This window comes from Arachis stenosperma, chromosome 7, assembly GCF_014773155.1.
Source record: "Arachis stenosperma cultivar V10309 chromosome 7, arast.V10309.gnm1.PFL2, whole genome shotgun sequence".
Classification (NCBI taxonomy): domain Eukaryota; kingdom Viridiplantae; phylum Streptophyta; class Magnoliopsida; order Fabales; family Fabaceae; genus Arachis; species Arachis stenosperma.
This window is the reverse complement of record NC_080383.1, coordinates 26,492,423-26,514,029: the sequence shown is the minus strand read 5'-3', so window position 1 is coordinate 26,514,029 and position 21,607 is coordinate 26,492,423. Positions and strand designations below refer to the sequence as shown.

The following is a 21,607-nucleotide window of genomic DNA, read 5'->3' as shown; positions in this document are numbered from 1 at the left end:
AAACTACCTAAAAAATAATGCCAAAAAGCGTATAAATTATCCGCTCATCACAACACCAAACTTAAATTGTTTCTTGTCCCCAAGCAACTGAAAATCAAATAGGATAAAAAGAAGAGAATATACTATAAATCTCAAAATATCAATGAATATTAGCTCCAAATTAGATGAGCGGGACTTGTAGCTTTTTGCTTCCGAACAGTTTTGGCATCTCACTTTATCCTTAGAAGTTTAGAATGATTGGCATCCATAGAAACTCAGAGTCCAGATAGTGTTATTGATTCTCCTAGTTAAGTATGATGATTCTTGAACACAGCTACTTTTATGAGTCTTGGCCGTGGCCCTAAGCACTTTGTTTTCCAGTATTACCACTGGATACATAAATGTCACAGACACATGACTGGGTGAACCTTTTCAGATTGTGACTCAGCTTTTCTAAAGTCCCCAGTTAGAGGTGTCCAGAGCTCTTAAGCACACTCTTTTTGCTTTGGATCACGACTTTAACTACTCAATCTCAAGCTTTTCACTTGGACCTTCATGACACAAGCACATGGTTAGGGACAGCTTGATTTAGCTGCTTAGGCCTGGATTTTATTCCCTTGGGCCCTCCTATCCATTGATGCTCAAAGCCTTGGATCCTTTTTACCATTGCCTTTTGGTTTTAAGGGCTATTGGCTTTTTCTGCTTGCTTTTTCTTTTTCTTTTGTATTTTTTTTGCAAGCTTCTTCTTTTTCACTGCTTTTCTTGCTTCAAGAATCAATTTCATGATTTTTCAGATTATTAATAACATTTCTCTTTGTTCATCATTCTTTCAAGAGCCAACAATTTTAACATTCATAAACAACAAGAAAAAAATATGCACTATTCAAGCATTCATTCAGAAAACAAAAAGTATTGTCACCACATCAATATAATTAAACTAATTTCAAGGATGAATTTGAAACTCATGTACTTCTTGTTATTTTGTATTAAAAATATTTTTCATTTAAGAAAGGTGAAGGATTCATGGAATTATTCATAGCCTTAAGACATAGTTACTAAATACTAATGATCATGTAGTAAAGACTCAAAACATAGATAAACATATAGCATAAAACTAAAAAACAGAGAGATAAGAACAAGGAAGTTAAGGAATGAGTCCACCTTAGTGATGGTGGCGCCTTCTTCTTGAAGGACCAATGGTGTCTTTGAGCTTCTCTATGTCTCTTCCTTGCCTTTGTTGCTCCTCCCTCAAAGCTCTTTGATCTTCTCTAATCTCATTGAGAATGATGGAGTGCTCTTGGTGCTCCACCCTTAATTGGTTCATGTTATGACTCAATCCTTCTAGAGAAGTGTTGAGTTATTCCCAATAGTTGTTTGAAGGAAAATGCATCCCTTGAGGCATCTCAGGGATTTCTTGATGATGAGCTTCCTCATGTGTCTCTTGAGATCCATGAATGGGCTCTCTTGTTTGCTCCATCCTCTTCTTAGTGATGGGCTTGTCCTTTTCAATGAGGATGTCTCCTTCTATGACAACTCCAGCTAAGTTGCATATATGGCAAATGAGATGAGGAAAAGCTAGCCTTGCCAAGGTGGAGGGCTTTTCGGCTACTTTGTAGAGTTCTAGAGAGATGACTTCATGAACTTCTACTTCCTCTCCAATCATGATGCTATGGATTATGATGGCCCGATCCACAGTTACTTCGGATTGGTTGCTAGTGGGGATGATGGAGCGTTGGATGAACTCCAACCATCCTCTAGCCATAGGCTTAAGGTCCAGTCTTCTCAATTGAACCGGCTTGCCTTTTGAGTCTCTTTTCTATTGAGCTCCTTCCACATATATGTCCATGAGGACTTGGTCCAACCTTTGATCAAAGTTGACCCTTCTAGTATAGGGGCGTGCATCTTCTTGCATCATAGGAAAGTGAACACCAACCTTATGTTTTCCGAACTGAAATCTAAGCATTTCCCCCGAACCATTGTAAGCCAATTCTTTGGGTTTGTGTTCATGCTTTGATCATGGTTCCTAGTGATCCATGCGTTTGCATAGAACTCTTGAACCGTTAAGATTCCGTCTTGTTGAATGGGATTGGAGAGAACTTCCCATTCTCTTCTTCTAATCTCTTGTCGGATCTCTGGATATTCGCACTTTTGAGCTTAAAAGGGACCTCAGGGATCACCTTTTTCTTGGCCACAACTTCATAAAAGTGGTCTTGATGGGCTTTTGAGATGAATCTCTCCATCTCCCATGACTCAGAGGTGGAAGCAATTATCTTCCCTTTCCTCTTTCTTGAGGTTTCTCTGGCTTTAGGTGCCATCAATGGTTATGGAAAAACAAAAAAGCTATGCTTTTACCACACCAAACTTAGAATGTTGCTCACCCTCGAGCAAAAGAAGAAAGAATAGAAGAAGAAGAAGAAGAAGAAGATATGAAGGAGAGGGAGAGAGGTGTGGGTTTCGGCCAAGGGGGAGAAGAGAGGGTGGTGTTGTGTGAAAATGAAGAAGGATGGAGGAGTTTATATAGTGGAGGGAGAGGGGTTTGGGTTCGGTCATTTAGGGTGGGTTTGGGTGGGAAAGAGATTTTGAATTTGAAGGTAGGTGGGGTTTATGGGAAAGAGTGGATGGATATGATTGGTGAAGGGGTAATAGGGAAGAGAGATTGAGGTGATTGGTGAAGGGTATAGTGTTATTGGATTGTGTGAAGAAGAGAGAAGTGGGGTAGGTGGGGATCTTGTGGGGTCCACAGATCTTGAGGTGTCAAGGATTTCTCATCCCTGCACCTTTTAGGCGTGTAAAACATCCTCTGTATGCAATCCTGGCGTTTAACACTAGACTGATGCTTGTTTCTGGCGTTAAACGCCCAGATGTATCATGTTTCTGGTGTTTAACGCCAGCTTGGTGCTTGTTTCTGACGTTAAACGCCAGACAGATGCTTGTTTCTGGTGTTTAAACGCCAGACAGCTCTTCCTCCAGGGTGTGCTTTTTCTTCTACTGTTTTTGATTCTATTTTTAATTTTTGTAATTGTTTTGTAACTCCACATGATCATAAACCTAATAAAACATAAAAGAACAATAGAAATATAGATAAATAAAAATTAGGTTGCCTCCCAATAAGCGCTTCTTTAATGTCAATAGCTTGACAGTGAGCTCTCATGGAGCTTCACAGATGTTCAGAGCATTGTTGGGACCTCCCAACACCAAACTTAGAGTTTGAATATGGGGGTTCAACACCAAACTTAGAGTTTAATTGTGGGGGCTTTATTTGACTATGTATTAAGAGAAGCTTTTCATGCTTTCTCTCCATGGTTGCAGAGGAAGATCCTTGAGCTTTAAAAACAAGGTAGTCCCCATTCAATTGAAGGACTAGCTCTCCTCTGTCAACATCAATCACAGCTCCTGCTGTGGCTAGGAAGGGTCTTCCAAGGATGATGCATTCATCCTCATCCTTCCCAGTATCTAGGATTATGAAATCAGCAAGGATGTAAATGCCTTTAACCTTCAATAACACGTCCTCTACCAATCCATAAGCTTGTTTTATTGACTTGTCTGCCATCTCTAATGAGATTTTTGCAGTTTGTACCTCAAAGATCTCCAGTTTCTCCATTACAAAGAGTGGCATAAGATTTATGCCTGACCCCAGGTCACACAGAGCCTTCTCAAAGGTCATGGTGCCTATGTTACATGGTATTAAGAATTTACCAGGATCTTGTTTCTTTTAAGGTAAAGTTTGCTGAACCAATGTATTTAGTTCACTAATGAGCAATGGAGGTTCACCTTCCCAAGTCTCATTACCAAACAACTTGGCATTCAGCTTTATGATGGCTCATAGATATTGAGCAACTTGCTCTTCAGTTACATCTTCATCATCTTTAGAGGAAGAATAGTTCTCAGAGCTCATGAATGGCAGAAGGAAGTTTAATGGAATCTCTATGGTCTCTATATGAGCCTCAAGTTCCTTTAGGTCCTCAATAGGGAACTCCTTTCTGTCTGGGGGACGTCCCATGAGGTCTTTCTCATTGGGATTCACGTCCTCCCCTTCCTCTTTGGATTTGACCATTTTGATAATATCAATGGCCTTGCACTCTCTTTTTGGATTCTCTTCTGTATTACTTGGGAGAGTATGGTGCACGAAATTGTGATCACTACAACTCAAAACAATCCCTAGTAATGGCTCCAAAGACTTGGTGCTCAATACCATTGCATAAACACAACTTCGCACAACTAACCAACAAGTGCACTGGGTCGTCCAAGTAATAAACCTTACGCGAGTAAGGGTCGATCCCACGGAGATTGTTGCTATGAAGCAAGCTATGGTCACCTTGTAAATCTCAGTCAGGCAGACTCGAATGGGTATAGTGATAAACGAATAAAGCATAAAGATAAAGATAAAGATACTTATGTATATCATTGGTGAGAGCTTCAGATAAGCGAATGAAGATGCCTTCCCTTCCGTCTCTCTGCTTTCCTACTGTCTTCATCCAATCCTTCTTACTCCTTTCCATGGCAAGCTCATGTAGGGTTTCACCGTTGTCAGTGGCTACCTCCCATCCTCTCAGTGAAAACGTTGCCTATGCTCTGTCACAGCATGGGTAATCATCTGTCGGTTCTCGGTCAGGCCGGAATAGAATCCATTGATTCTTTTGCGTCTGTCACTAATGCCCCGCCTGCTAGGAGTTTGAAGCACGTCACAGTCATTCAATCATTGAATCCTACTCAGAATACCACAGACAAGGTTAGACCTTCCGGATTCTCTTGAATGCCGCCATCAGTTCTCGCCTATACCACGAAGATTCTGATCTCACGGAATGGCTGGCTCGTTTGTCAGGCGAGCACTCGGTTGTCAGGCGATCAACCATGCATCGTGTATCAGGAATCCAAGAGATAAACACTAGAGCCTTGATTGCTTGTAGAACAAAAGTGGTTGTCAGTCACCTTGTTCATGAGTGAGAATGATGATGAGTGTCACGGATCATCACATTCATCAAGTTGAAGAACAAGTGATATCTTGGACAAAGAACAAGCGGAATTGAATAGAAGAACAATAGTAATTGCATTAATACTCGAGGTACAGCAGAGCTCCACACCTTAATCTATGGTGTGTAGAAACTCCACCGTTGAAAATACATAAGAACAAGGTCTAGGCATGGCCGAATGGCCAGCCTCCCAATGATCTAAGAACTAGATGTCCAAAGATGATCAAAGGATCTAAAAATAATCCAAAGATGAAAATACAATAGTAAAAGGTCCTACTTATAGAAAACTAGTAGCCTAGGGTGTACAAAGATGAGTAAATGACATAAAAATCCACTTTCGGGCCCACTTGGTGTGTGCTTGGGCTGAGCAATGAAGCATTTTCGTGTAGAGACTCTTCTTGGAGTTAAACGCCAGCTTTGGTGCCAGTTTGGGCGTTTAACTCCCATTTAGGTGCCAGTTCCGGCGTTTAACGCTGGAATTTCTGTAGGTGACTTTGAACGCCGGTTTGGGCCATCAAATCTTGGGCAAAGTATGGACTATCATATATTGCTGGAAAGCCCAGGATGTCTACTTTCCAACGCCGTTGAGAGCGCGCCAATTGGGCTTCTGTAGCTCCAGAAAATCTACTTCGAGTGCAGGGAGGTCAGAATCCAACAGCATCTGCAGTCCTTTTCAGTCTCTGAATCAGATTTTTGCTCAGATCCCTCAATTTCAGCCAGAAAATACCTGAAATCACAAAAAAACACAGAAACTCATAGTAAAGTCCAGAAAAGTGAATTTTAACTAAAAACTAATAAAAATATAATAAAAACTAACTAAAAGATACTAAAAACATACTAAAAACAATGCCAAAAAGGGTACAAATTATCCGCTCATCACAACACCAAACTTAAATTGTTGCTTGTCCCCAAGCAACTGAAAATCAAATAGGATAAAAAGAAGAGAATATACTATAGACTCCAAATTATCAATGAAACTTAGCTCCAAATTAGATGAGCGGGACTTGTAGCTTTTTGCCTCCAAACAGTTTTGGCATCTCACTTTATCCTTTGAAATTCAGAATGATTGGCTTCTTTAGGAACTCAGAATCCAGATAGTGTTATTGATTCTCCTAGTTAAGTATGATGATTCTTGAACACAGCTACTTTTATGAGTCTTGGCTGTGGCCCAAAGCACTCTGTCTTCCAGTATTACCACCGGATACATACATGCCACAGACACATAATTGGGTGAACCTTTTCAGATTGTGACTCAGCTTTGCTAGAGCCCCCAACTAGAGGTGTCCAGGGTTCTTAAGCACACTCTTATTGCCTTGGATCACAACTTTATTTCTTTCTTTTTCTTTCTTTTTCTCTTTCTCTTTTTTTTTTCGCCTCCTTTTTTTTTGTATTCACTGCTTTTTCTTGCTTCAAGAATCATTTTTTTATGATTTTTCAGATCCTCAGTAACATGTCTCCTTTTTCATCATTCTTTCAAGAGCCAACAATTTTAACATTCATGAACAACAAATTCAAAAGACATATGCACTGTTCAAGCATACATTCAGAAAATAAAAAGTATTGTCACCACATCAAACTAATTAAGCTAGTTTTAAAGATGAATTAGAAATCCTGTACTTCTTGTTCTTTTGTAATAAAAACAGTTTTCATTTAAGAAAGGTGATGGATTCATAGGACATTCATAACTTTAAGGCATAGACACTAAGACACTAATGATCATAAGACACAAACATAGATAAACATGAGCACTAAAATTCGAAAAACAGAAAATTAAAGAACAAGGAGATTAAAGAACGGGTCCACCTTAGTGATGGCGGCTTGTTCTTCCTCTTGAAGGTCTTATGGAGTGCTTGAGCTCCTCAATGTCTCTTCCTTGTCTTTGTTGCTCCTCTCTCATGATTATTTGATCTTCTCTAATTTCATGGAGGAGAATGGAGTGTTCTTGGTGCTCCACCCTTAGTTGTCCCATGTTGGAACTCAATTCTCCTAGGGGGTGTTTAGTTGCTCCCAATAGTTTTGTGGAGGAAAGTGCATCCCTTGAGGTATCTCAGGGATCTCATGATGAGAGGGGTCTCTTGTTTGCTCCATCCTTTTCTTGGTGATGGGCTTGTCCTCATCAATGGGGGTGTCTCCTTCTATGTCAACTCCTACTGAATAACAGAGGTGACAAATGAGATGAGGAAAGGCTAACCTTGCCAAGGTGGAAGACTTGTCCGCCACCTTGTAGAGTTCTTGGGCTATGACCTCATGAACTTTCACTTCTTCTCCAATCATGATGCTATGAATCATGATGGCCCGGTCTAGAGTAACTTCGGACCGGTTGCTAGTAGGAATGATTGAGCGTTGGATAAACTCCAACCATCCTCTAGCCACGGGCTTGAGGTCATGCCTTCTCAATTGAACCGGCTTCCCTCTTGAATCTCTCTTCCATTGTGCGCCCTCTTCACATATGACTGTGAGGACTTGGTCCAACCTTTGATCAAAGTTGACCCTTCTAGTGTAAGGATGTTCATCTCCTTGCATCAGGGGCAAGTTGAATGCTAACCTTACATTTTCCGGACTAAAATCCAAGTACTTCCCCCGAACCATTGTAAGATAATTCTTTGGATCCGGGTTTACACTTTGATCATGGTTCTTGGTGATCCATGCATTGGCATAGAACTCTTGAACCATCAAGATTCCGACTTGTTGAATGGGGTTGGTAAGCACTTCCCAACCTCTTCTTCAGATCTCATGGCGGATCTCCGGATATTCACCCTTTTTGAGTGAAAAGGGGACCTCGGGGATCACCTTCTTCAAGGCCACAACATCATAGAAGTGGTCTTGATGCACCCTTGAGATGAATCTATCCATCTCCCATGACTCGGAGGTGGAAGCTTTTGCCTTCCCTTTCCTCTTTCTAGAGGTTTCTCCGGCCTTGGATGCCATAAATGGTTATGGAAAAACAAAAAGCAGTGCTTTTACCACACCAAACTTAAAAGGTTTGCTCGTCCTCGAGCAAAAGAAGAAAGAAGAGAGTAGAAGAAGAAGAAATGAGGAAGAAAGGGATGGCTTTGTATTCGGCCAAAGAGGGGGAGAAGTGGTGTTTAGGTTGTGTGAAAATGAAGGGGTGAAGAAGGGTTTATATAGGAGAGGGGGGAGATGGGGTTCTGCCATTATGGGTGGGTTTGGGAGGGAAAGTGGTTTGAATTTGAAGGGTGAGGTTGGTGGGGTTTTATGAAGGATGGATGTGAGTGGTGAAGAGAAAGATGGGATTTGATAGGTGAGGGGTTTTTGGGGAAGAGGTATTGAGGTGATTGGTGAATGGGTGAAGAAGAGAGAGAGTGGTGGGGTTGGTGGGGATCCTGTGGGGTCCACAGATCCTGTGGTGTCAAGGAAAAGTCATCCCTGCACCAAATGGCATTCAAAATCACGTTTTGAGCCATTTCTGACGTTAAACGCCGGGCTGGTGCCCATTCCTGGCGTTTAACGCCAGGTTCTTGCCCTTTCCTGGCGTTTAACGCCAGTCTGGTGCCCCTTTCTGGCGTTAAACGCCCAGAATGGTGCCAGACTGGGCGTTAAACGCCCAACTGCTAGCCTCACTGGCATTTAAACGCCAGTGGGTTCTTCCTCCAGGGTGTGCTATTTTTCTTCCTGTTTTTCATTCTGTTTTTGCTTTTTCAATGGATTTTGTGACTTCTTATGATCATCAACCTACAAAAAACATAAAATAACAAAAGAAAATATATAAAATATAATCATTGGGTTGCCTCCCAACAAGCGCTTCTTTAATGTCAGTAGCTTGACAGAGGGCTCACATGGAGCCTCACAGATACTCAGAGCAATGTTGGAACCTCCCAACACCAAACTTAGAGTTTGAATGTGGGGGTTCAACACCAAACTTAGAGTTTGGTTGTGGCCTCCCAACACCAAACTTAGAGTTTGACTGTGGGGGCTCTGTTTGTCTCTGATTTGAGAGAAGCTCTTCATGCTTCCTCTCTATGGTGACAGAGGGGTATCCTTGAGCCTTAAACACAAAGGATTCTTCATTCACTTGAATGATCAGTTCTCCTCCATTAACATCAATCACAGCCTTTGCTGTGGCTAGGAAGGGTCTGCCAAGGATGATGGATTCATCCATGCACTTCCCAGTCTCTAGGACTATGAAATCAGTAGGGATGTAATGGTCTTCAACTTTTACCAAAATATTCTCTACAAGTCCATGAGCTTGTTTTCTTGAGTTGTCTGCCATCTCTAATGAGATTCTTGCAGCTTGCACCTCAAAGATCCCTAGCTTCTCCATTACAGAGAGAGGCATGAGGTTTACACTTGACCCTAAGTCACACAGAGCCTTGTTGAAGGTCATGGTGCCTATGGTACAAGGTATGGAAAACTTCCCAGGATCTTGTTTCTTTTGAGGTAATTTCTGCCTAGACAAGTCATCCAGTTCTTTGGTGAGCAAAGGGGGTTCATCCTCCCAAGTCTCATTTCCAAATAACTTGTCATTTAGCTTCATGATTGCTCCAAGGTATTTAGCAACTTGCTCTTCAGTGACATACTCATCCTCTTCAGAGGAAGAATACTCATCAGAGCTCATGAAAGGCAGAAGTAAGTCCAATGGAATCTCTATGGTCTCATTTTGAGCTTCAGATTCCCATGGTTCCTCATTGGGGAACTCATTGGAGGCTAGTGCACGCCCAGTGAGGCCTTCCTCAGTGGCGTCCACTTCCTCTCTTCCCTCTCCAGATTCGGCCATGGTTATGGCTTTGCACTCTCCTTTTGGATTTTCTTCTGTATTACTTGGGAGAGTACTAGGAGGGAGTTCAGTAACTTTCTTGCTCAGCTGTCCCACTTGTGCCTCCAAATTCCTAATGGAGGACCTTGTTTCAGTCATGAAACTTTGAGTGGTTTTGATTAGATCAGAGACCATGGTTGCTAAGTCAGAGGGGTTCTGCTTAGAATTCTCTGTCTGTTGCTGAGAAGATGATGGAAAAGGCTTGCTATTGCTAAACCTGTTTCTTCCACCATTGTTGTTGTTGAAACCTTGTTGAGGTCTCTCTTGATTCTTCCATGAGAAATTTGGATGATTTCTCCATGAAGAATTATAAGTGTTTCCATAGGGTTCTCCTAGGTAATTCACCTCTTCCATTGAAGGGTTCTCAGGATCATAAGCTTCTTCTTCAGATGAAGCTTCCTTAGTACTGCCAGGTGCATTGTGCATTCCAGACAGACTTTGAGAAATCAAATTGACTTGTTGAGTCAATATCTTGTTCTGAGCCAGTATGGCATTCAGAGTATCAATCTCAAGAACTCCTTTCTTCTGACTTGTCCCATTGTTCACAGGATTCCTTTCAGAAGTGTACATGAATTGGTTATTTGCAACCATTTCAATGAGCTCTTGAGCTTCTGTAGGCGTCTTCTTCAGATGAAGAGATCCTCCAGCAGAGCTATCCAAAGACATCTTGGATAGTTCAGAGAGACCATCATAGAAAATACCTATGATGCTCCATTCAGAAAGCATGTCTGAAGGACATTTTCTGATTAATTGTTTGTATCTTTCCCAAGCTTCATAGAGGGATTCACCATCCTTCTGTCTGAAGGTTTGGACTTCCACTCTAAGCTTACTCAATTTTTGAGGTGGAAAGAACTTTGCCAAGAAGGCATTGACTAGCTTTTCCCAAGAGTCCAGGCTTTCTTTAGGTTGAGAGTCCAACCATATTCTAGCTCTGTCTCTTACAGCAAAAGGGAATAGCATCAGTCTGTAGACCTCAGGGTCGACTCCATTAGTCTTGACTGTGTCACAGATTTGCAAGAACTCAGCTAAAAACTGATGAGGATCTTCCAATGGAAGTCCATGGAACTTGCAATTCTGTTGCATTAGAGAAACTAATTGAGGCTTAAGCTCAAAGTTGTTTGCTCCAATGGCAGGGATAGAGATGCTTCTCCCATAGAAGTCAGGAGTAGGTGCAGTAAAGTCACCCAGCACCTTCCTTGCATTGTTGGCATTGTTGTTGTTTTCGGCTGCCATGGGTTCTTCTTCTTTGAAGAATTCGGTCAGGTCCTCAACAGAGAGTTGTGCCTTAGCTTCTCTTAGCTTTCGCTTCAAGGTCCTTTCAGGTTCAGGGTCAGCTTCAACAAGAATGCCTTTGTCTCTGCTCCTGCTCATATGAAAGAGAAGAGAACAAGAAAATGTGGAATCCTCTATGTCACAGTATAGAGATTCCTTGAAGTGTCAGAGGAAAAGAAAAATAGAAGAAAGAGGTAGAAGAATTCGAACTTGATTAGATAGAGTTCGAATTGTGCATTAAGAAGGAGTTATACTCCATAAATAGAAGGATGTGAGAAGAGGGGAAGAAGATTTTCGAAAATTAAGTTAAAAAGATCTTGAAAACTTTTTGAAAAACACTTAATTGATTTTCGAAAATAAGAGTGGGAAAGAAATCAAGTGATTTTTTGAAAAAGATTTTGAAATTAGAAATTAAAAAGATTTGATTGAAAACTATTTTGAAAAAGATGTGGTTAAGAAGATATGATTGGTTTTAAAAAAATGTGATTGAGAAGATATGATTTGAAAAACATTTTAAAAAGATTTGATTTTAAAAATTAATGACTTGCCTAACAAGAAAAGATATGATTCAAACATTAAACCTTTCTCAACAGAAAAGGTAACAAACTTGAGATGTTCAATCAAATCATTAATTGTTAGTAAGTATCTTTGAAAAAGGAAAGAAATTGATTTTGAAAATATTTGATTGAAAAGATATGATTTGAAAAAGATTTGATTTTGAAAAACTTTGAAAACTTGAAAAAAATTTGATTTGAAAAATAAAATCTTCCCCCTAGTGCCATCCTGGCGTTAAACGCCCAGAATGGTATCCATTCTGGCGTTTAACGCCCAAAATGCTACCTTTTTGGGCGTTAAACGCCCAACCAGGTACCCTGGCTGGCGTTTAAACGCCAGTCTGTCCTTCTTCACTGGGTGTTTTGAACGCCCAGCTTTTTCTGTGTAATTCCTCTGCTGCATGTTCTGAATCTTCAGTTCCCTGTACTATTGACTTGAAAATAGAACCAAGATCAAATAAACAAGGCATGCAAGACACCAAACTTAAGATTAGACACTAGACTCAAACAAGAAACATAAAAATTTTTTTGGTTTTTATGATTTTGAAAATTTTTTTGTGCTTTTTTTTTGAAAGTTATATGAAAATAGAAAATAAAGGTTTCAGAATTCTTAATTTGAATTTCCAGGAATCATTGCAATGCTAGTCTAAGACTCCGGTCCAGGAATTAGACATGGCTTCACAGCCAGCCAAGCTTTCAAAGAAAGCTTCGGTCCAAAACACTAGACATGGCCAATGGCCAGCCAAGCCTTAGCAGATCATTGCTCCAATAGCAAGATTGATAGAGATCAACAAGCTATTGTGATGATTAGTTGAAACCTCGGTCCAATAAGATTAGACATGGCTTCACAGCCAGCCAGATTTCAACAGATCACCATGAAACACTAGAATTCATTTTTAAGAACTCTGAAAAAAAAATACCTAATCTAAGCAACAAGATGAACCGTCAGTTGTCCATACACAAAAACAATCCCCGGCAACGGCGCCAAAAACTTGGTGCTGTTGCCGGATCAGAACTTTGGCACTGATGTTACCGGACCAAAAGCTTGCTCAAAACTTGAACAATCCCCGGCAACGGCGCCAAAAACTTGGTGCACGAAATTGTGATCACTACAACTCAAAACAATCCCTAGTAATGGCTCCAAAGACTTGGTGCTCAATACCATGGCATAAACACAACTTCGCACAACTAACCAGCAATTGCACTGGGTCGTCCAAGTAATAAACCTTACGCGAGTAAGGGTCGATCCCACGGAGATTGTTGCTATGAAGCAAGCTATGGTCACCTTGTAAATCTCAGTCAGGCAGACTCGAATGGGTATAGTGATAAACGAATAAAGCATAAAGATAAAGATAAAGATACTTATGTATATCATTGGTGAGAGCTTCAGATAAGCGAATGAAGATTCCTTCCCTTCCGTCTCTCTGCTTTCCTACTGTCTTCATCCAATCCTTCTTACTCCTTTTCATGGCAAGCTCATGTAGGGTTTCACCGTTGTCAGTGGCTACCTCCCATCCTCTCAGTGAAAACGTTGCCTATGCTCTGTCACAGCATGGGTAATCATCTGTCGGTTCTCGGTCAGGCCGGAATAGAATCCATTGATTCTTTTGCGTCTGTCACTAACGCCCCGCCTGCTAGGAGTTTGAAGCACGTCACAGTCATTCAATCATTGAATCCTACTCAGAATACCACAGACAAGGTTAGACCTTCCGGATTCTCTTGAAAGCCGCCATCAGTTCTCGCCTATACCACGAAGATTCTGATCTCACGGAATGGCTGGCTCGTTTGTCAGGCGAGCACTCGGTTGTCAGGCGATCAACCATGCATCGTGTATCAGGAATCCAAGAGATAAACACTAGAGCCTTGATTGCTTGTATAACAAAAGTGGTTGTCAGTCACCTTGTTCATGAGTGAGAATGATGATGAGTGTCACGGATCATCACATTCATCAAGTTGAAGAACAAGTGATATCTTGGACAAAGAACAAGCGGAATTGAATAGAAGAACAATAGTAATTGCATTAATACTCGAGGTACAGCAGAGCTCCACACCTTAATCTATGGTGTGTAGAAACTCCACCGTTGAGAATACATAAGAACAAGGTCTAGGCATGGCCGAATGGCCAGCCTCCCAATGATCTAAGAACTAGATGTCCAAAGATGATCAAAGGATCTAAAGATAATCCAAAGATTCCAAAGATGAAAATACAATAGTAAAAGGTCCTACTTATAGAAAACTAGTAGCCTAGGGTGTACAAAGATGAGTAAATGACATAAAAATCCACTTCCGGGCCCACTTGGTGTGTGCTTGGGCTGAGCAATGAAGCATTTTCGTGTAGAGACTCTTCTTGGAGTTAAACGCCAGCTTTGGTGCCAGTTTGGGCGTTTAACTCCCATTTAGGTGCCAGTTCCGGCGTTTAACGCTGGAATTTCTGTAGGTGACTTTGAACGCCGGTTTGGGCCATCAAATCTTGGGCAAAGTATGGACTATCATATATTGCTGGAAAGCCCAGGATGTCTACTTTCCAACGCCGTTGAGAGCGCGCCAATTGGGCTTCTGTAGCTCCAGAAAATCCACTTCGAGTGCAGGGAGGTCAGAATCCAACAGCATCTGCAGTCCTTTTCAGTCTCTGAATCAGATTTTTGCTCAGATCCCTCAATTTCAGCCAGAAAATACCTGAAATCACAGAAAAATACACAAACTCATAGTAAAGTCCAGAAAAGTGAATTTTAACTAAAAACTAATAAAAATATAATAAAAACTAACTAAAAGATACTAAAAACATACTAAAAACAATGCCAAAAAGGGTACAAATTATCCGCTCATCAGAGTACTAGAAGGAGTTTCAATGATTTTCTTACTCAGCTGACCCACTTGTGCCTCTAAGTTTCTAATGGAGGACCTTGTTTCATTCATGAAACTTAAAGTGACCTTAGATAGATCAGAGACTATGTTTGCTAAGCTAGAGGGGCTCTGCTCAAAATTCTCTGTCTGTTGCTGAGAAGATAATGGAAAAGGCTTGCTATTGCTAAACGTGTTTCTTCCACCATTATTAAAGCCTTGTTGGGGCTTTTGTTGATCCTTCCATGAGAAATTTGGATGATTTCTCCATGAGGGATTATAGGTGTTTCCATAGGCTTCACCCATGTAATTCACCTCTACCGTTGCAGGGTTCTCAGGATCATAGGCTTCTTCTTCAGAAGATGCTTCTTTAGTACTGTTGGATGCATTTTGTAATCCATTCAGACTCTGAGAAATCATGTTGACTTGCTGAGTCAACATTTTGTTCTGAGCCAATATGGCATTCAGAGCATCAATTTCAAGAACTCCCCTCTTCTGAGGCGTCCCATTATTCACAGGATTCTTCTCAGAGGTGTACATGAATTGGTTATTTGCAACCATGTCAATGAGTTCTTGAGCTTCTGCAGGCGTTTTTTTTAGGTGAATGGATCCATCTGTAGAATGGTCCAGTGACATCTTAGAGAACTCAGATAGACCATCATAGAATATATCCAAAATAGTCCACTCTGAAAGCATGTCAGAAGGATACTTTTTGGTCAACTGCTTGTATCTTTCCCAAGCTTCATAGAGGGATTCACCATCTTTTTGCTTGAAGGTTTGAACATCCACTCTAAGCTTGCTCAGCTTTTGAGGAGGAAAGAACTTGGCCAAGAAGGCCGTGACCAGCTTATCCCAAGAGTCCAGGCTATCTTTAGGTTGTGAGTCCAACCATGTTCTAGCTCTGTCTCTTACAGCAAAAGGGAAAAGCATGAGCCTGTAGACTTCAGGATCTACTCCATTAGTCTTAACAGTATCACAGATCTGCAAGAATTCAATTAAAAACTGATAAGGATCTTCTGATGGAAGTCCATGAAACTTGCAGTTCTGTTGCATTAGAGCAACTAGTTGAGGCTTCAGCTCAAAATTGTTTGCTCCAATGGCAGAGATTGAGATGCTTCTTCCATAAAAATTGGAAGTAGGTGTAGTATAATCACCAAGCATCCTCTTTGCATTGTTGTTGGGTTCGGCCATGCCTCTTTCTTTTTCGAGATTCTCTGTAAGGTTTTCTCTGGATTATTGTGCTTTAGCTTCTCTTAGCTTCTTCTTTAGAGTCCTTTCAGGTTTAGGATCTGTTTCAACAAGAATGTCCTTGTCCTTGCTCCTGCTCATATGAAAAAGAAGAGAACAGAAAAGAAGAGGAGTCCTCTATGTCACAGTATAGAGATTCCTTTATGTGAGTAGAAGAAGAAAAGAATAGAAGAAGGAAGAGAAAAATTCGAACACAAAGGAGAAGAGAGGGTTCAAATTTTTAGATGAAGAGAAGTGTTAGTATACATAAAATAAATAGAAAGAGATGAGAGGGGGAGAATTTTGAAAATTATTTTTGAAAGAAGGTTAGTGATTTTTGAAAATTAAGAGAAGAAATAAAATTAAAATTAAAATTTGAAACAATTAGATAATTAAAAAGAATTTTGAAAAAGGGTAAGATGATTTTTGAAAGATGAGAGAGAAAAGTAGTTAGGTGGTTTTGAAAAAGATAAGAAATAGTAAAACAAATAAAAAGTCAATCAGTTAGTTGAAAAATATTTGAAAATTAATTTTGAAAAGATAAGGAGTTAGAAAAGATTTTTGAAATTGATTTTGAAAAAATATATGATTGAAAAGATATGATTGAGATTTGTTTTGAAAAAGATTTGAAAAGAAAATTAAAAAGATTTGATTTTTTTTAAAATTAAAATTGATTACTTGACTAACAAGAAACTAAAAGATATGATTCTAGAATTTAGAGATTGAACCTTTCTTAACAAGAAAGTAACAAACTTCAAATTTTTTAATCAATCACATTAATTTTTAGTAAAGTTTTCGAAAATCATGAAATAAAGATAAGAAAAAGATTTTGAAAATCAATTTTAAAAATTTTCGAAAATAAAAAAATAAAAAAGATTTGATTTTTGAAAAAGATTTTGAAAAGATAAGATTTTTAAAATTGAAATCTTGACTTGTCTAACAAGAAACAACTTATTTTAGAAAATTTTGACTAAGTCAACTCAAAGATTTCGAAATTTATGAGAAAAATAAGCAAAAGATATTTTTTTATTTTTGAATTTTTAATGAGGAGAGAGAAAAACACAAATATGACTTAACACATAAAAATTTTGGATCAAAACCAATGATGCATGCAAGAACACTATGAATGTCATGATGAACACTAAGAACACTTTGAAGATCAAGATGAACATCAAGACTTATTTTTGAAAAATTTTCAAGAAAAGAAAAATATGCAAGACACCAAACTTAGAAATTTTTCATGCTTAGACACTATGAATGCAAAAATGCATATGAAAAACAACAAAAGACACAAAACAAGAAAATATGAAGATCAAACAAGAAGACTTACCAAGAACAACTTGAAGATCATGAAGAACACCATGCATGAATTTTTCGAAAAAATGCATAAATTTTAAAAACATGCAATTGACACCAAACTTAAAAATTGACATTAGACTCAAACAAGAAACACAAAATATTTTTTGTTTTTATGATTTTATTAATTTTTTGGGTTTTTCGAAAATTTCTTTTTGAAAAAACGAAAATAAATAAAAAAAATTTTGAAAGATTTTTGAAAACTTTTTGAAAAGAAAATAAGAAGAAAATTACCTAATCTGAGCAACAAGATGAACCGTCAGTTGTCCAAACTCGAACAATTCCCGGCAACGGCGCCAAAAACATAGTGCACGAAATTGTGATCTCAATGGCGCCAACAACTTGGTACGCACAATTGTAATATCACTCTTTTTCACAACTTCGCGCAACTAACCAGCAAGTGCACTGGGTCGTCCAAGTAATAAACCTTACGTGAGTAAGGGTCGATCCCACGGAGATTGTTGGTATGAAGCAAGCTATGGTCATCTTGTAAATCTCAGTCAGGCGGATTCTAATGGTTATAATGGTTTTCGAATATAAAGATAAATAAAGCATAAAATAGAGATAGAGATACTTATGTAATTCATTGGTGGGAATTCCAAATAAGTGCATGAAGATACTATGTTCCTTCTGAATCTCTGCTTTTCTACTGCTTTCATCCAATCATTCTTACTCCTTTCCATGGCAAGCTGTATGTTGGGGGATCACCGTTGTCAATGGCCACCGTCCATCCTCTCAGTGAAAATGGTCCAGGTGTGCTATCACCGCATGGCTAATCATCTGTCGGTTCTCGATCATGCAGGAATAGGATTTACTATCCTTTTGCGTTGTCACCACGCCCTACAGTCGCGAGTTTGAAGCTCGTCACAGTCATTCCATCCCTGAATCCTACTCGAAAAACCACAGACAAGGTTTAGACTTTTCGGATTCTCAAGAATGCTGCCAATGGATTCTAGCTTATACCACGAAGATTCTGATTAAAGAATCCAAGAGATATTCATTCAAGCTTATTTGCATGTAGAACGAAAGTGGTTGTCAGGCACACGTTCATAAGTGAGAATGGTGATGAGCATCACATAATCATCACATTCATCAGGTTTTTAAGTGCGAATGGATATCTTAGAATAAGAATAAGCGTGAATTGAATAGAAGAACAGTAGTAATTGCATTAATACTCGAGGAACAGCAGAGCTCTACACTCTTAATCTATGGTGTGTAGAAACTCCACCGTTGAAAATACATAAGTACAAGGTCTAGGCATGGCCGAATGCCCAGCCTCCCTAAATTGCATATGAATTTGAAAATAGGGAAAAAAAGACCCATAGTACAATAGTAAAAAGTTCTATTTATACTAAACTAGTTACTAGGGTTATAGAAATAAGTCTAAGTGCAGAAATCCACTTCTGGGGCCCACTTTGGTGTGTGCTTGGGCTGAGCTTGAGCTTTACACGTGCAGAGGCTTCTCTTGGAGTTAAATGCCAAGTTGTAACGTGTTTTTGGCGTTTAACTCTGGTTCGTGACGTGTTTCTGGCATTTTACTCTAGAATGCAGCATGGAGCTGGTGTTGAACGCCAGTTTGCATCATCTAAACTCGAATAAAGTATAGACTATTATATATTTCTGGAAAGCCCTGGATGTCTACTTTCCAACGCAATTGAGAGCGCACCATTTGGAGTTCTGTAGCTCTAGAAAATCTATTTCGAGTACAGGGAGGTCAGAATCTAACAGCATCTGTAGTCCTTTTTCAGCCTCCTATCAGATTTTTGCTCAGGTCCTTCAATTTCAGCCAGAAAATACCTGAAATCACAGAAAAATACACAAACTCATAGTAAAGTCCAGAAATGTGAATTTTGCATAAAAGCTAATAAAAAACATCCCTAAAAGTAATTAGATCCTACTAAAAACTACCTAAAAACAATGACAAAAAGTATATAAATTATCCGCTCATCAACGAACACCACGATGACGATAGTAGAAGAGGGACTACATAAGTGCAGTGTTCTGTTACACCATGAAGCAGTATAGAAGATGTATAACCTTAATTAGCTTAAAAGAGCCCACCATTGATGACCAAAAACAAAAAAAATAAAATAATGTCCCAACCCACCTCTCTAAATCCAATTGGAAAACTGTAACATCGGCTCTTTATTCCATATTCTCATTAGTCAGCTCCCCTTTAAACTATCAAGGCAGACAAGCTTATAGAACTCTGCCAAACCTATTTCTTATAATCATCATCTTGCCACTTGTCAACACGTCTTTGCATTTGTATGCATAAATCTATATCATATAATTGGCCATGCAATATATGTTAAAGTTGAACTATATATTTGAAAAAACGAAAGGAGCATTAATTAAGTTAGAGACAAAAGAAACAATCCCAAAAAAAGTCTAATTGTATAGTGAGATTACGTTGTCGTATTTATCTTCATCGAATTTGAGATTATGACTTATTTCCAATGTTGTCATACTTATTTGAAAATGGTCATAAAGTAAGGAGATAATAAGTCAGGATTCTGATATTTAGATTATTTATTTTATCCTTGATTATATATTTATTTTTATCTTTTAGATATGTTTTGTATTTATCATTTTTATTTAAAATAGATTAAAAATATTATGGGATAATATTTTTTATTAATATTAATTAATATTTTATTTTTATACTATTTAAATTTAGGTTAAAATTTAATATAAAAATATCTTTACTAATTAAGTATTTACTAAAAAAATAAAATTTATTAGTCATATAATATTATTTTAGATAACAAAAATCTAAAATTTATTATATATATAATTAATCTCTCATAAATTATTAATATAGTTTAGTTTTAAGATTGGACGTAAAATTATGGCAGCCCAAGCACTTCTCTTGGAGCATGAAGTTTATACAAAATTTAATTTGGATCATATTCAATCCACGTAAGATTTTATGAATATTTTGTACAGATTTATTTAAATTTTTAATGTCCACAAATTTTTTTCTTGAATCTTTTAAAAATACTATAAATTAAAACTGGTCTTAAGAGTGAAAAGAGTTTTAGAAGATTCCAAAAATTTAAATAACAACAAAAAATTTTGTCAAAAAGATAACACATCAATTGTAATGAGAGAGGGTGCCACCTAAAAAGAAGCACCCAAGGAGATATGAAGATGTTGATATGGAATTGTCGGGATTTGGAGAAATCCCTGACAGTTCACAACATCCAAGAAATTATTAAATCTCATTCTTCTGAGGTAATGTTCCTTTGCGAAACCAAGAACAATGCCTCGTTATTGGAGGGTGTGATGAAGAAAGTTGGTTTTCAATTTTGAAAAACAGTGCATCCTAATAGCCTCTCGGGTGGGCTGGTGGTGGCATGAAAAGCAGGGATGGAGGTGTAGATTTTACGTCAAGAGAGATTCTTTATTCATTTCTCTTATAAGAATCAACAAGGTGGACAGTAATGGGAAGCTATAGGGGTATATTTGAGCACATAAGAGTGAATGAGGGAGGAACAATTTCGTCAACTGTTGCAAGTCATGGATAGGGATGGCAACAGGTCCCCATGGGGCGGGGACATGCCCCTCGCCCCTTGTCTCCCGACTTTAAAACATGTCCCCGTCCTCGTTACAGGTAACGGGGATTCCGTATCCGCCGGGGACCGGGGTCTCCGCAAATTTTTGTAAAAAATAATAAAAATAAAATAAAATAAAAAAATAGAAAAAATTTAAAAAAATAAAGATAATCCCAAATTACATTAAAAAACAACTAAACATAATATCATATCCATAATTCATAAACAATCAAACATAATTCATCATATCATAGAAATATAATTTTCAATCATTTTCTAGCCTTCTTCATCCTGTAATAATTGTAATAGTTGTAATGGTAATGATGGTAGATTTCGATTTACTTAAATCCTACAAACATAAATTATAGAAATCACAAACATAAGTAATGCAAATCAGAATCGGAATCAAAAACATAAATCATAATTAACCTAACTAAAAAAAAACAATCACATAAATTAGATAAATCAGAATCAAAATAAGAAATTGTAACATAAACAAATAAAATTACTTAAATAACAGAATTAACAAAGCATCACATAAATCATAAAAATCAGAATCAGAATTAAAAACATAAATTATAGTTAACCTAACTCAAATCAAAGTTAAAAAAAAGTAAAATTTCTAATGCTTCAAAACACAAACTAAAAATCAATATTGAAATCACAAACTAAAAATTTTTGATGCTTCAAATCAAAATAAAAAAAAATTCAGACTTCACAGAAGCTACTTACCGAAAGAATGAGCAGAGGCTCGGAGATCGGTGAAGATCAGTGATAGCTGAGAAGTGGCGCAGAGGCTTGGACACCCCGGCAGCGAAGATGGCAAAGATTGAGAAGCGATGCAGAGGCTCAGACACTCCGACGACGACGACTCACTGCAGCTGTGACGTCGAGATTGAGAGGAAAGGATCTTAACGTTGTCGGTGAGGGACTGAGGGGTAGGAGGTGGCGGTCGGCGATTAGCGTTCGATGGTCGAAAGTGATGAATCTATGAGAGAAAATGGTTTTAGAGTGATAGAGTTGAAGAGAAGAGAGGAGAGGACAGAAGAGAGGAGTAACATGAGTGACGGCTAGGGT

General features: G+C 38.5%; 2 non-coding genes across 2 annotated transcripts; both read left to right on the top strand.

The window, feature by feature from the left end:
- The first annotated feature begins 10,443 nt into the window (after positions 1–10,443).
- Positions 10,444–10,551, top strand: LOC130942855 (small nucleolar RNA R71). The gene has a single exon (XR_009071403.1). It is a non-coding gene; the product is annotated as a small nucleolar RNA R71 (small nucleolar RNA).
- A 4,529-nt stretch (positions 10,552–15,080) lies between these two features.
- On the top strand, positions 15,081–15,188 carry LOC130942404 (small nucleolar RNA R71). The gene has a single exon (XR_009070974.1). It is a non-coding gene; the product is annotated as a small nucleolar RNA R71 (small nucleolar RNA).
- Positions 15,189–21,607: the final 6,419 nt, after the last annotated feature.